The 11,564-nt window shown below is 57.2% G+C and overlaps 1 protein-coding gene across 8 annotated transcripts in view; it reads left to right on the forward strand.

Moving 5' to 3' along the window:
* The window catches only part of LOC115843647 (zinc finger protein 385C), a 57,904-nt gene that overhangs the window by 26,823 nt on the left and 19,517 nt on the right, over positions 1 to 11,564 (forward strand). Inside the window, exon 1 of one of the 8 annotated variants that reach the window (XM_030839851.2) lies at positions 11,108 to 11,247. The exons of the other annotated variants lie outside the window; for them this stretch is intronic. The gene's annotated coding sequence lies outside the window, so the exon portion shown is untranslated. Of the gene's footprint in view, positions 1 to 11,107; positions 11,248 to 11,564 lie in introns of those variants that run through there. 8 annotated transcript variants of the gene reach the window in all.

An 11,564-nucleotide genomic window follows, 5' to 3' on the forward strand; every position in this document is an offset into this window, starting at 1 on the left:
GAGCCCCCTGGCAGATAGTTTTCCAGATAAGGGCCTCACCTACGGGGCATCCCGGGCTCCTGCTCTGGTCTCTGAAGGCCAGGGTCAGCGAAGTACACGACACTCCGGCTAAGGGCTGAGAGGTGGTCAGGGGAAGAGCGGGGAGAAGCCCCTCTCCCTTTGGCCACTGGACTCCTGGCCAGGATTTCGGCCTCTCCCTGGCTGGCATGACTCTGCAGAGGTTGGGCTGCAAGAGGGCCGCTGGCTGCAAGGCAGATTTCTGGGCGAAGTGGGTGAATGGATTCGTGAGTATGATTCCAGCTGACAGGCACATGGGAGTCATGGGAGAAACCAGGGGCAGCAGGCTGCTGGCCGGCAGGGGAAACAGGTTATGAACCAGGCCTAGCGTGAGAGGCAGGAAGGGCCGGAACTTCTGCCTGGTTCCTGGGGGCGGCCACCAGAAGCATGTCCTGCACACACACGCTGCAGCCCAGGTTGGTAGCTTTGCCAGAGGGCTGCACTCTGACCTCTTGAGGGCTGCCTGTTGTTTGGGTGAGTGTTTATGGGATGCCCTCTGTGCTCCCCACACTGTGCTGGGGCCTGGAGACGTTCCAGTCTTGCTCCTCCCGCCACGGCCCCCAAGACTGAAACTGTCTTTTAGGCTGAGACAGATACGAAATGAGCAGATGAGTGTTGTGGGTGCTACATGGGACATGACCCCAGGGGTACAAAGGAGAAAGGGCGATTCTACCTGGGGTTACCACGAAAGGCCTCCCGAAGGAGGGGGGCTGCAGTGAGCTTCGGAACAGGGGTCAGAGGAGAAGGGACCTCGCAGAGGTCACTGAATAAGCAAAGCAGGGAATGCTCTAATGGCTGGTACCATCTTCCCCACCTGAGCACTTGGGGCTGGACCCCAGGATGTGACTCTGAATAAGGGCATATTCAACTGTATGGATGTTTCTGGAGTGTGCGTGTGTGTTCAAAATTCATTCATTAATTCATCAAATACTTACAGACAGCTTACTATGTGCAAGCTGCTGATTGGGGGTATTCATATTTTTATTTTTATTGTTTTTCTATCGAAGTAGAGTTGATTTACAATGTTGTGTTAGTTTCAGGGGTACAGCACAGTGATTCATATATATATATATACATATATATATATGTTCTTTTTCAGATTCTTTTCCCTTTTAGGTTGTTACAAAATATTGAATATTGAGTATATTTCCCTGTGCTATACAGTAGGACCTTGTAGTATTTTTTATTTTTTTGTATTTTTCTTTATTGAGATATTACTGACATATAACAAATGTAAATTTAAGGGGTACAGTGTGATGATTTGATACATGTATATATTGCGAAATGATTACCACAGTAAGGTTAGTTAACACCTCCATCCCCTCACATAATTCTGAGTGTATGTGTACAGATAACAGTTAAGATTTACTTCCTTAACAACTTTCAAGCGTATAAGGCAGTTCTGCTAATCACAGCCACCATGCTGTGCATTAGATCCCTGGATCGTAGTTATCTTACAGCTGGGACTTTGTACCCTTTGACCCACATGTCCCCATTTCCCCCACCACCAGCCCCTGGCAACCACCACTCTACTCTCTTCTATGTCTATGAGTTCCGGTTTTTTAGAATCTGCATGTAAGTGAGAACATACAGCATTTGTCTGGGAATTTGTCTTTTTAAAAGGCAACAGAGCTGCCTGTTAGGAAAGAACTGTCTAGATAACTACATGCAGACAAGTTTGTCCAAGATAACAGCAGGCTTCATAGATGTGGGGATGGGCTCCTTTGAGAAGTGGGAGGGAGAGGTGAATTGACATAAGTCAGGGAACGCTTCAGAGAAGTGACACTGAAGGTGGATCTTGTTGGCTCTTGTCGCCCAGGCAGGGAGACAGCTACAGCAGCTAGAGCAGTGGTCCCCAACCTTTTTGGCACCAGGGACCGGTTTCGTGGAAGACAATTTTTCCACAGACTGGGGGGGTGGGGGAATGGTTTTGGAATGATTCAAGTGCATTACATTTATTGTGCACTTTATTTCTATTATTATTACATTGCGATATATAATGAAATAATTACACAACTCACCATAATGCAGAATTAGTGGGATCCCTGAGCTTGTTTTCACTTGCCACTTACTGCTAGGGTTTTGTTTTTTTAAAAAAAATATATTTATTTTGGCTGTGTTGGGTCTTTGTTGCTGTGTGCGGGCTTTCTCTAGTTGCGGTGAGCGGGGGCTACTCTTCGTTGCAGCACATGGGCTTCTCATTGTCGTGGCTTCTCTTGTTGTGGAGCACAGGCTCTAGGTGCGCAGGCTTCAGTAGTTGTGGCACGCGGGCTAAGTAGTTGTGGCTTGCGGGCTCTAGAGCTCAGGCTCAGTAGTTGTGGCACACGGGCTTAGTTGCTCCGTGGCATGTGGGATCTTCCCAGGCCAGGGCTCGAACCTGTGTCCCTTGCATTGGCAGGCAGATTCTCAACCACTGCGCCACCAGGGAAGCCCCCCACGGATAGGGTTTTGATATGAGTCTGCAGGCAGTTGATTTATTGTGGTCTCTGTGCAGTCAGACCTCTCTGCTAATGATGATCTGTATTTGCAGCCGCTCCCCAGCGCTAGCATCACCGCCTCAGCTCCCCCCCAGGTCATCAGGCATTAGATTCTCATAAGGAGCCCACAGCCTAGATCCCTCGCGCGTGCACTTCACAGTAGGCTTCGCGCTCCTATGAGAATCTAATGCGCTGCCGCTGATCTGACAGGAGGCGGAGCTCAGGTGGTAATGCGAGCAATGGGGAGCGGCTGTAAATATAGAGGAAGCTTCATTCACTAGCCCACTGCTCACCTCCTGCTGTGCGGCCTGGTTGCTAACAGGCCACGGACCAATACCAGTCTGCGGCCCGGGGGTTGGGGACCCCTGAGCTAGAGCAAATGCACCCAGGCCTGAGGCCATAGCTTTGCAGGGACAGCAGGTGGTGCTGGGCTGGGCAAGTGGCTGGCGTGGCAGGAGGTGAGCAGGGGCTGCCTGTAAAGTCCTCAAAGCCAGGCTGGGCATCTGGCCTTCGTCCTGAAGGTGACAGGCATCGCTGAAGTGTTTTGAGCGGAGTAGTTAGTGTTTTTAGACGTCTCTGGTGAGGGGGAAGGGTGAGTCTCGCGGGTACATGAGAAGGAAGGGGGAAGGATGGTGGAACCAGATTCCGGGGTTTTTTCTGCAGGACTTGGTGACTGACAGGATGTGGGGCCAAGGGGAAGGAGGTGCCAAGGATGACTCTGGCTTAGGGGATGCTGTGTGGACAGTTCCGTTATCGGAAAGGGGGCGCTGAGAGGGAGGCAAGGGTGGGTGGGGAAGGCCATTCCTGTGACCAGAGGACTTGGTCCCACCCCTGCTCCCCTCTAACGCTGGCTTTTCAGGCCTTCCTTCCAGGCAGTGGTCCTTCCTTCTCTCCCCCACCCACCATCCCAGTGTGGAGAGAGCAGGTGGGGTGTGAGGAAAAGGACCGCAGCACTAGACACTGGTGGCCACAGACAGGCTGCCCAGAGGGATGGGGTCCCCCTTCACTTGGCTTCCCTTTTCTCACAGTCCTTATCCCCCGAGTACAGGGTAGGTTTGGGGGGTCACCAGGAGACACGATGCCTGGTACTCCCTCCCAAGATTGTTAAACAACACCTCGTAAGTCATTGGCCCTCCAGTCACCTGTCCTGCATCACCAGCCTTCCAGCCCTGCGCTGGCCCCGTGCAGGATGCCGGGATTCTGTACTGAGCAGTGCTGGGCATTCACGGTCTGGAGGGAAAGACAGCCACGGGGCCAGACCATCCCCCACCACCATGCTAAGAGGAGTGAGCGGCACTGTGGGAGCATGGTGGGCCGGGGGGTGATCTGTGACTAGAGCGAGGATGTTGCATCCTCAGATTTCTGGGAGCCCTGGAATCCCGGGGCTCCAGCGGAGAACCTGTGTTCCATTGGCCTGGTTATCTTTTTTTTTGGCCACACCAAGAGGCACGTGGGATCATAGTTCCCTGACCAGGGATCAAACCCGTGCCCCCTGCATTGGAACCACGGAGTCTTAACCACTGGACTGCCAGGGAAGTCCCTTGGCCTGCTTATCTTTGACCCTACTTCAGGTCATGACCCCCCAGCAAACCACCCCCTCCATGGACTCTCCTGTCTCCTTGGCCCTCTGGGAGTTGGGGGTGGGAGAGGCAGCCCAATGCTAGCAACTTTCCCCAGGGGTGAGGGAGTGGGGACCTCAGTCATGCGGAAGTCCTCTCAAGGAGGCTGGACCAGAGCAGAGAGCCCTGAGGGCACGGCTGACTGGGGCACCCTCCGGAAATGGAGAGAGTCACGTCTACTTTCAGGCAGCTTGAGGCAAAGTGTGAGGAGCCCTGAACGCAGGGCTTTGTTCCTGGACACCTGAGATCTCAGTCCTGTGGCAGCCAGGAGGGCCGCCCCTTCCCTGAGAGGGTGCTGAAGTGGTGGGGGTGACGGCCCAGTCATGCCCCTTCGAGGCTCCCTTTCTGGGAGGCCTCCTGGGGCTGTCACTCTGATTAGGGGTCTGGGGGGGCTGGCGCCTTGCACAGTGACAGGCCGTCACGGGCAGTGAGGCGGGATCCTGTCTGGAGGATCCTGTCCCTGAGGCCATCTGTGGGAGGGAGATATGGGGGGCGGCTGTCCCCTCTCTCAGCTTCCTCACCAATGCCTGTGTCAGAGGCCTCCTTACTCAGCCTCACCCAGCTGCCCACCATGAGTCAGCCTGGAACACCTAGGAAGGGGAAACAGCAGGAACCGCACCCTTCCCCGGCCCCTCCTCCAGGTCATTCCCCCACCTGCCCTCCTCCCGATCTGTCTCCCACACAGCAGACCCTTTCGTCCCTCAGGAATGAGCCATCTTTCACCCTACCTGCCCCCCATGGGAGGTGTGGGCACCAGGAACCTCCGCCTCAATGTGGCTGAACTCAATGACCCTACTGACCATCACACACACACACACACACACACACACACACACACACACACGTGCGTGCGCGTACCCCTAAACAATTTTAGGTAGTTCTTGAACATCTGTAGAGAGAAAGGTTTGCTGCCTCAACCCTCCTACCTCCAACCTCTAGTGTAGATGTTGGGCCAGCACCGGGCTTGGGGGACGGACACCTGGACCTGGACCTTGGGGAAAGAGCTGTGACCTACCCCCAGGGCCAATGAGCATGTACTTAGGAGATGAACTGTTTGCAAAGCACTTCCACAAGCAGCACAGCATTCCCTCCTCACCCAGCCATCCCCGGGCGTAGCTGACTGGCATTCAGCCCTCACTTTAGAAACTAAGATACTAGAACTCAGAGAGTGTAAGCAACAGGCCTGAGGCCACAGCGAGGTTCAGATCCCAGCATCTCTGACTCTGAATCCTGTCCCTCACGTGCCTTCCCCACCTTGCTGCTGAGGAGAGCAGCATACCTTAAGAGAGATAGAGCCTTAATGTTTCAGGAATGGGGAGGAGGGATGGCCCAGCGCAGGCAGACCAGCTCCCGTGACAGGCAGTTCAAGTGCTCAGAACCCCTGCCTTGATGTCCTCAACTGAACAATGGGGAGATGCCAGCCATCTCCCGCTCTGCTTAGGCTGGCTCGGGACAGGGAGGGGAGCCTTCTAACTCCAACTGGTTCCTCCCCCTGTCTCTTGGCAGGACTGACCCAGCTGCCCAATTTAGGGCGCATCCCCTGTTCCCCACCATTGCAACATGACACCAGCGGGGAGAGAAGGAGATTTCAAAAATGACTTAAGCTCTGGCTTACCGAAATGGCCAGACGGGACTCGGATGGGGAGCACAGGGCAGACACTAACGGGGACAAGAAAGCAGAGATGGAGTCAGACTATATTGGATTTCAGGGCAAAGTTGGCTGCAGCTGTACCAGACACCCCTGTGCCTTTGGGGACGGGAAGGCATCAGAGTGGCAGATGGAGGCTGTCCCCGGCCCTGCGCCCTCAGACCTCTCCTAGATCCCGTTCTAAGCAGCCCCTCCACCTCCTCTCCTAGTCTTGACTGCAGAAGCCTCCGGCTGCATTCTGAGCCCCAGAGATCAAAGGCCTTGAGCTTGGGTCACCCCTGAGTCACTGGCTTGATGAGCTCCTCTCCCTCCACTCCCCGCAGATGGATTAATTTCAGTCCCATCAGGAGGCCCCGGAAGCCCTCCAGCCTGTCCCCCCGTGGCTTCAGTATCTCCCTGGGTTTCCAGTTCCTCCTCAGCACCCCTCCCAACCCATCCCGAGGCCTCTGCATGCCTGTTTCACCTTGGCTCCCGCAAGGCCACTAAGAAGTTCTTGGGGTCTAACCAGTGCCTCCTGCGGTTCTCCTTAAGTGGCCGGTGATGGCGGTGCCCTCACTCTCCCTGGACAGCAACCCCTCACAGATGTGAACCTGACCATTAGCACCTCCCCCCAGGGGCCACCAGGAAAGGCAAAGCTGTCTGGGTGGAAATTAGGGGGCTTAGCTCAGATCCCTGCCCCCGCAGAAGACAAAGGTTCCGTCTGTGTCTCTGGGTGGGTTAATTAGCTCTGGGCTTGAGTTTCCTTCCTCTCCCCACACCAGCAAGTCCTTCCTCCCACAGAGCCTCTTCCTAACAAACCTGTTTTCAGGGGCTGCTGCCGCCACCCCCTCCCCAGACCTTCTTTGCAGCTTGAGAACCGGCTACTCCAGAGATTACGGGTTATTGTCTGGTGGAGACAGGATGCTGGGGGGGTGGGGGGCTAGCGCTGGGACCCGGGCTTGGAATGCGAGACTGGATCCAGCTGTGGCTGGGCTGTCTCCTCTCCCGCATTCCACCCCCCTCCCGGCACCAGGTGCTCAGGTGAGTTAGGAGCCCGCAGGTTTCAGGAAGAGGAGGGGGAGGAAGAAGCCAAATCAGAAGAGAAAAGATGGGTGGGAGGGAAGGGTGCGGGCAGATGAGGCGCGTCAGAAGTTCTAGGTGATCAGATGAACACCCCTTCCCCGCTTCCTGGCATTGCCCAGGTAGCAGGTCCGGCAGTCCAGGTACTGAACTGCAAGCCACGTGCGCTCGCTTCCCCCTCTCTGAGCCTCGGTTTCCCCTGCAGCAAAAGGAGGTAAATAAAAGGGGATGGGGGGGCTTCCCTGGTGGCGCAGTGGTTGAGAGTCCGCCTGCCGATGCAGGGGACGCGGGTTTGTGCCCGGGTCCGGGAAGATCCCACATGCCGCAGAGCGGCTGGGCCTGTGAGCCATGACCGCTAAGCCTGCGCGTCCAGAGCCTGTGCTCCACAACGGGAGAGGCCACAACAGTGAGAGGCCCGCGTACCATAAAAAAAAACAAAAACAAAAAAAAGGGGATGGGGGCAGAGGATAAGTAAGGCTAGATAGGAGAACGGGGCCCCTGCGGCAGCAAGCCCTGAGGCAGGGCTTCAAAGTTCACAAGAAGAATTTTCTGGCAGGCAGAGAAGGGGCTGGAAGCACCTCCTGTCCTGGAGGCCTCTGTGGGCAGGGTCAACTCTTCGCTTCAGTATAAGAGGCACTAGGTCCCCGGACACCCTCCCCCTGTCCCCATACCTTCGGGGAAGAAGCGCCCTGTTCTTTCCACCGGTGGTTGGGATGGGGAAACCAGGGAACAGGCAGCGCCTTCCTGGAGAGGGGAGACAGGGCCCGGTAACCGTGGCTTCCCAGCAGAAGCAGGAGCCCCTCCCTCGCACCCTCCCCTCCTGTCCCTCCACTCCCCCACCCCTTCCCTCTGTCGCTCTCCGGCTGGGTCTCATTCGCTTCTCACTCTGCGCTCAGCGGTTCCTCCAAAGGCAGAGAATGCTCTTGGGTGAGTGCTGAGGACGCCTGAGCTGGGGGGTTGGGGCGGGGGCTTCCAGCCGAGAGTGGGCCTCTCCCCTCTCCCCTCTCCCCTGCCCTATTCTTTTCCTCCTGTTGTCGGCCCCCCCAGAGTCGTCTGTTTAGAGGCTCCAGTAGCCAGCTGACTCTTGGTACCTTTTCCCAAGTTCAAGGATGGGCAGGGGGAGCCCCCACTCTGGCCGGGAGCAAAGGTGGGGCCGGGGTGGCAGGAATGGTCGGGAATCTGGAGGTCCAGACTGCAGGAATGAGGCTGCTGCGCTCTGGGGCAGGTGTGCATCATCCGAGGAGCCGCTACAAAGGTTCCTTGTATCAAATCACACCTTCAGCTGCCTCTAAGGGGCTGCCTGGAGGAGCAGGGGTCGGGGGTTAGAGGCAGTTGTTAATGCAGCAGAGGAGAGAGCCAGGCGCCCGCTGAGGTCCAGCCACCGCGCTGGGGTCCACATCAATGCCCCCCGTGCTTCGCTCGTGGTCTCCGGGCTCACCTCCCCACACAGGGCTTGCCTGGTCCTTTCTGAGGGAAACAGCCGTTACCCTTTAAGGATGTGGGGGATCTCCTTCCACAAGGGCAAGGGCTGGAGGCCATGGGGCTGGGAGCAGAGTTCCTCTTGTGACTGGGCTCGGGGGTCTTCCTCAGGTGCAGGGAGGGCGGGAGTCTGGAACATCAACGCCTCCACAGTGCTGGCCAGCCCAGGGTGGTTTGGGGGCGCTGGGGAATGTGGGGAGGAATCCTAATCCTAGCGGGGAGTGAGCAAGCTGGGGGCTTGGTTCAACCTCTCATTCCCTGCCTTTGGCGCTCTCTCCCTCCTGGACTCCCTTTCTTCAGAGTTTTGGTTTTATCTGTGATAGAAACGGCAACTTTACTATTTGAGAGGTGTGTGTGTGTGTGTGTGTGTGTGTGTGTGTGTGTGTGTGTGTGTGTGTGTGTGTGTGTGTGTGTGTGTGTGTGTGTGTGTGTGTGTGTGTGTGTGTGTGTGTGTGTGTGTGTGTGTGTGTGTGTGCGCGCGCGCGCGCACGCGCGCATGTGCGTGTGCATGTCTGCCTTGGGGAGGACCCTACCATCTGCCCCTATGGCTCGAGGCGGGGGTGGGAGGGGGACTCTGGGTTTGGCTACATGAGCTTGTGTGTGTGTCAGATGCATTTAATTTTGTAAGGGTGTGTGTGTGTTTCTGTATATGGATGTTTGTGCACGTGCACCTCTTTGTGATGTTGTGTGCCACTGCATGCCTGTTGTTCTGTATTGTCCGTATGTGCGTCTGTAGGGGTCTGCGTGTCCTCGTGTGTCTGTCCCTCTGGGTATATATGATCTGAGTGTGTCTTTGTTGCTCTTGCCTGTCTGTGTGTTCACGCATGCTCATGCGTGGCCTCTGTGCCCGCCCCTTGGCCAGCAGGGGTATCTGTCTGTCTCTGCGTGGGTACCACCTCCGTATGTACACACATCAGTGTGCATCGACGGTCTCACCATAGGGAGATGTGTGTGTGTGCCTTGGTGTCTGTCCCTGTCACTATCTGTGTGGATGCCTGTGGACCTCAGGGTGTGTGTCCCTGTGCTCTTCCGTGTGTATCTTTCCCAGTGATGGCAAAACAGCAGGACGTAGTTTCCCCGGATTCTCTCCCTTGGATGGCAGGCAGGGTGATGTTATTTCATGAGACACCTGCTCTGCGCCCCTGCCCTAGGCTCTGTTGGACCCCTGGGGGTGGCCTTTTCTCCGTCACTTCGTCTGGTTTATTCCTGTTTGATCAGAGTAGCAACCCACCCTCTTGAGGCAGCCATCCAATGAGCCCCGGGTCCCGGCTGTGGACCCCTGGCCAGGGGTGGGGAGGGACTGCTCTGAGACACTTAGCCAGGGTGGCTGTTCTGTTGCAAGATGCTACCCGAGAACACCCCCCAACACACACCTGACCGTTTTTGGGGTGCAGAATTCTAGACCCGTCAGGCTGTGTGGTACCATCTTGGGACGGGTGGGGGCTGCCGTGTCTCCCTTCATCTGAGCGCACCCACAAGCCAAGTGGCCACACGCGTGTGTGCATGTGTCATGACTCGTGCGTCATCCCAGCGGCCCTGGGGGCCAGGGCTCACAGTGAATGTCAGAGGCAGGTGGTGGGCGGCTCAGAGCAGCGCTGCGTGAAGGGGGCTGCGGGGAGCTCCCAGCAACCACTGGAGAGGCCCTGATCTCAACGTGTGCCTTAGGCCTTGAGTGGGAGAAGAGTGTACCCAGTTGTGCAGGGGCTGGAAGGCATTTCCGGGTGACTTTGTGCTGACCAGAAGGGTAGACTGGGTCACCAAGTGCCCTGCACCCCCTGTGCAAACAGCCTCCACACCCAGCATCTTATTTGGTCCTCAGACCCATTCCTGTCCTGCCCCTTCCTCCTTACCCAGCTGTAATTTCCACTTCACAGGTGAGGAAACTGAGGCTAAGTCCTGGGCTGCCAAGGCCTCAGAGTTTGATGTCATTACTGGAGCTCCACTGCAGGCTTCTAGGTCTAGGAGGGTGGGGTACCACCCACATTCCTCCTGCAGGGAAACCCACACAGGGGTGAGGGTCTCCTGGGCATCTGAACGTTCTAGGAAGAGGTCACTCCTCCCACCCACCCCATTTGTCATCCCTGTTACAAATAACTCATTAGATTAAAACACTGATTTCCTGGGAATTCCCTGGTGGTCCAGCAGTTAAGACTCTGCGCTCTCACTGCTGAGGGCCCAGGTTCAATCCACATGATTTTCTAGCTCACCCGCCTCCTGAGGTTCCCCACAAGGCCGGAAGGTCAAAATCCCCAGCATTCACTGTAGAGCTTCCATACCTCTGTTCTACCTTGAGCTTTGAGAACCTGCACTCGACTTTGAACTTCACGATGGTTCCCAATGGCTCTGCCATTCCCACTGCTGAAATGCCCTTTGCCTGGTGAAATCTCACTGACCCTTTTGTGAAACCTAATTGGCTCTCCAGGCTGATGACCTTCAGCTGCCCGCCTGCTCCTCTGTGATCCCAAAGCATTTTGTTCATCACTCGCTCGGGGCATTTGCCAGAGTGTAGCCTCCCTAGCGCTCCGCCTGTTTGGCTCTCACCAGTCCGCTCTCACCTGTGAGCTCCTCTAGGAACCCACGGATACCTGTGGTGAATGAATGACCACTGTCCCTCCCGCTGGCGGGGAGCATCCTTCCTGCGGTCTAACCTGAGCTGCTCCTGCTGCAGCGCACGCGGTGGGGAGGGTGAGAGCGACGCCGGGCTAAGGGTGCGCCGGGCCAGAGCGGCGGCAGGTGGGCGCGGCCGGCCGACCCCCGGGGGCGCCGCCGCCCTGCCCGCGACCCCGGCCCGCGCCGCCGCTGGCGCCTCTTCGCCCCGGTAACCGCTAGTGGCTGCTGTCGCTCAGTGGAGCCCAAGGAGACCGCGGCCAGAGCGTCCACCGCGCAAGATGGTGGCTCCCGAGACTCAGTGAGTGCGTGCGTGCGGGGGCCGGGGAGGGGAGGGGGCCGGGCGGGACGCCCCCTCCAGGAACCTCCAGGCAGGGGGCGGCCACAGGGGCTGGGGGTCCTGCGGGAGAGGCGGCACGGCGCGGGCGGCGCCCATCGAAGAGCTCCTGCACCACGCGCCCCCCAGAGGAAGTTCCCCAGCCCTCCGCATCCAGGCCCCGGGAGGATGGGCTGCCAGGGGACGGGGCTCCTGCCCCTACTCTGCCGGGAGCGTGGACTCCTCTTGTGGGGTCCCGAAAGTAGGAGACCCAAAGAAGCCTGGGGAGGGGACTGGGGACC

The sequence above is a fragment of the Globicephala melas genome, chromosome 20, assembly GCF_963455315.2.
Source record: "Globicephala melas chromosome 20, mGloMel1.2, whole genome shotgun sequence".
Lineage (NCBI taxonomy): Eukaryota > Metazoa > Chordata > Mammalia > Artiodactyla > Delphinidae > Globicephala > Globicephala melas.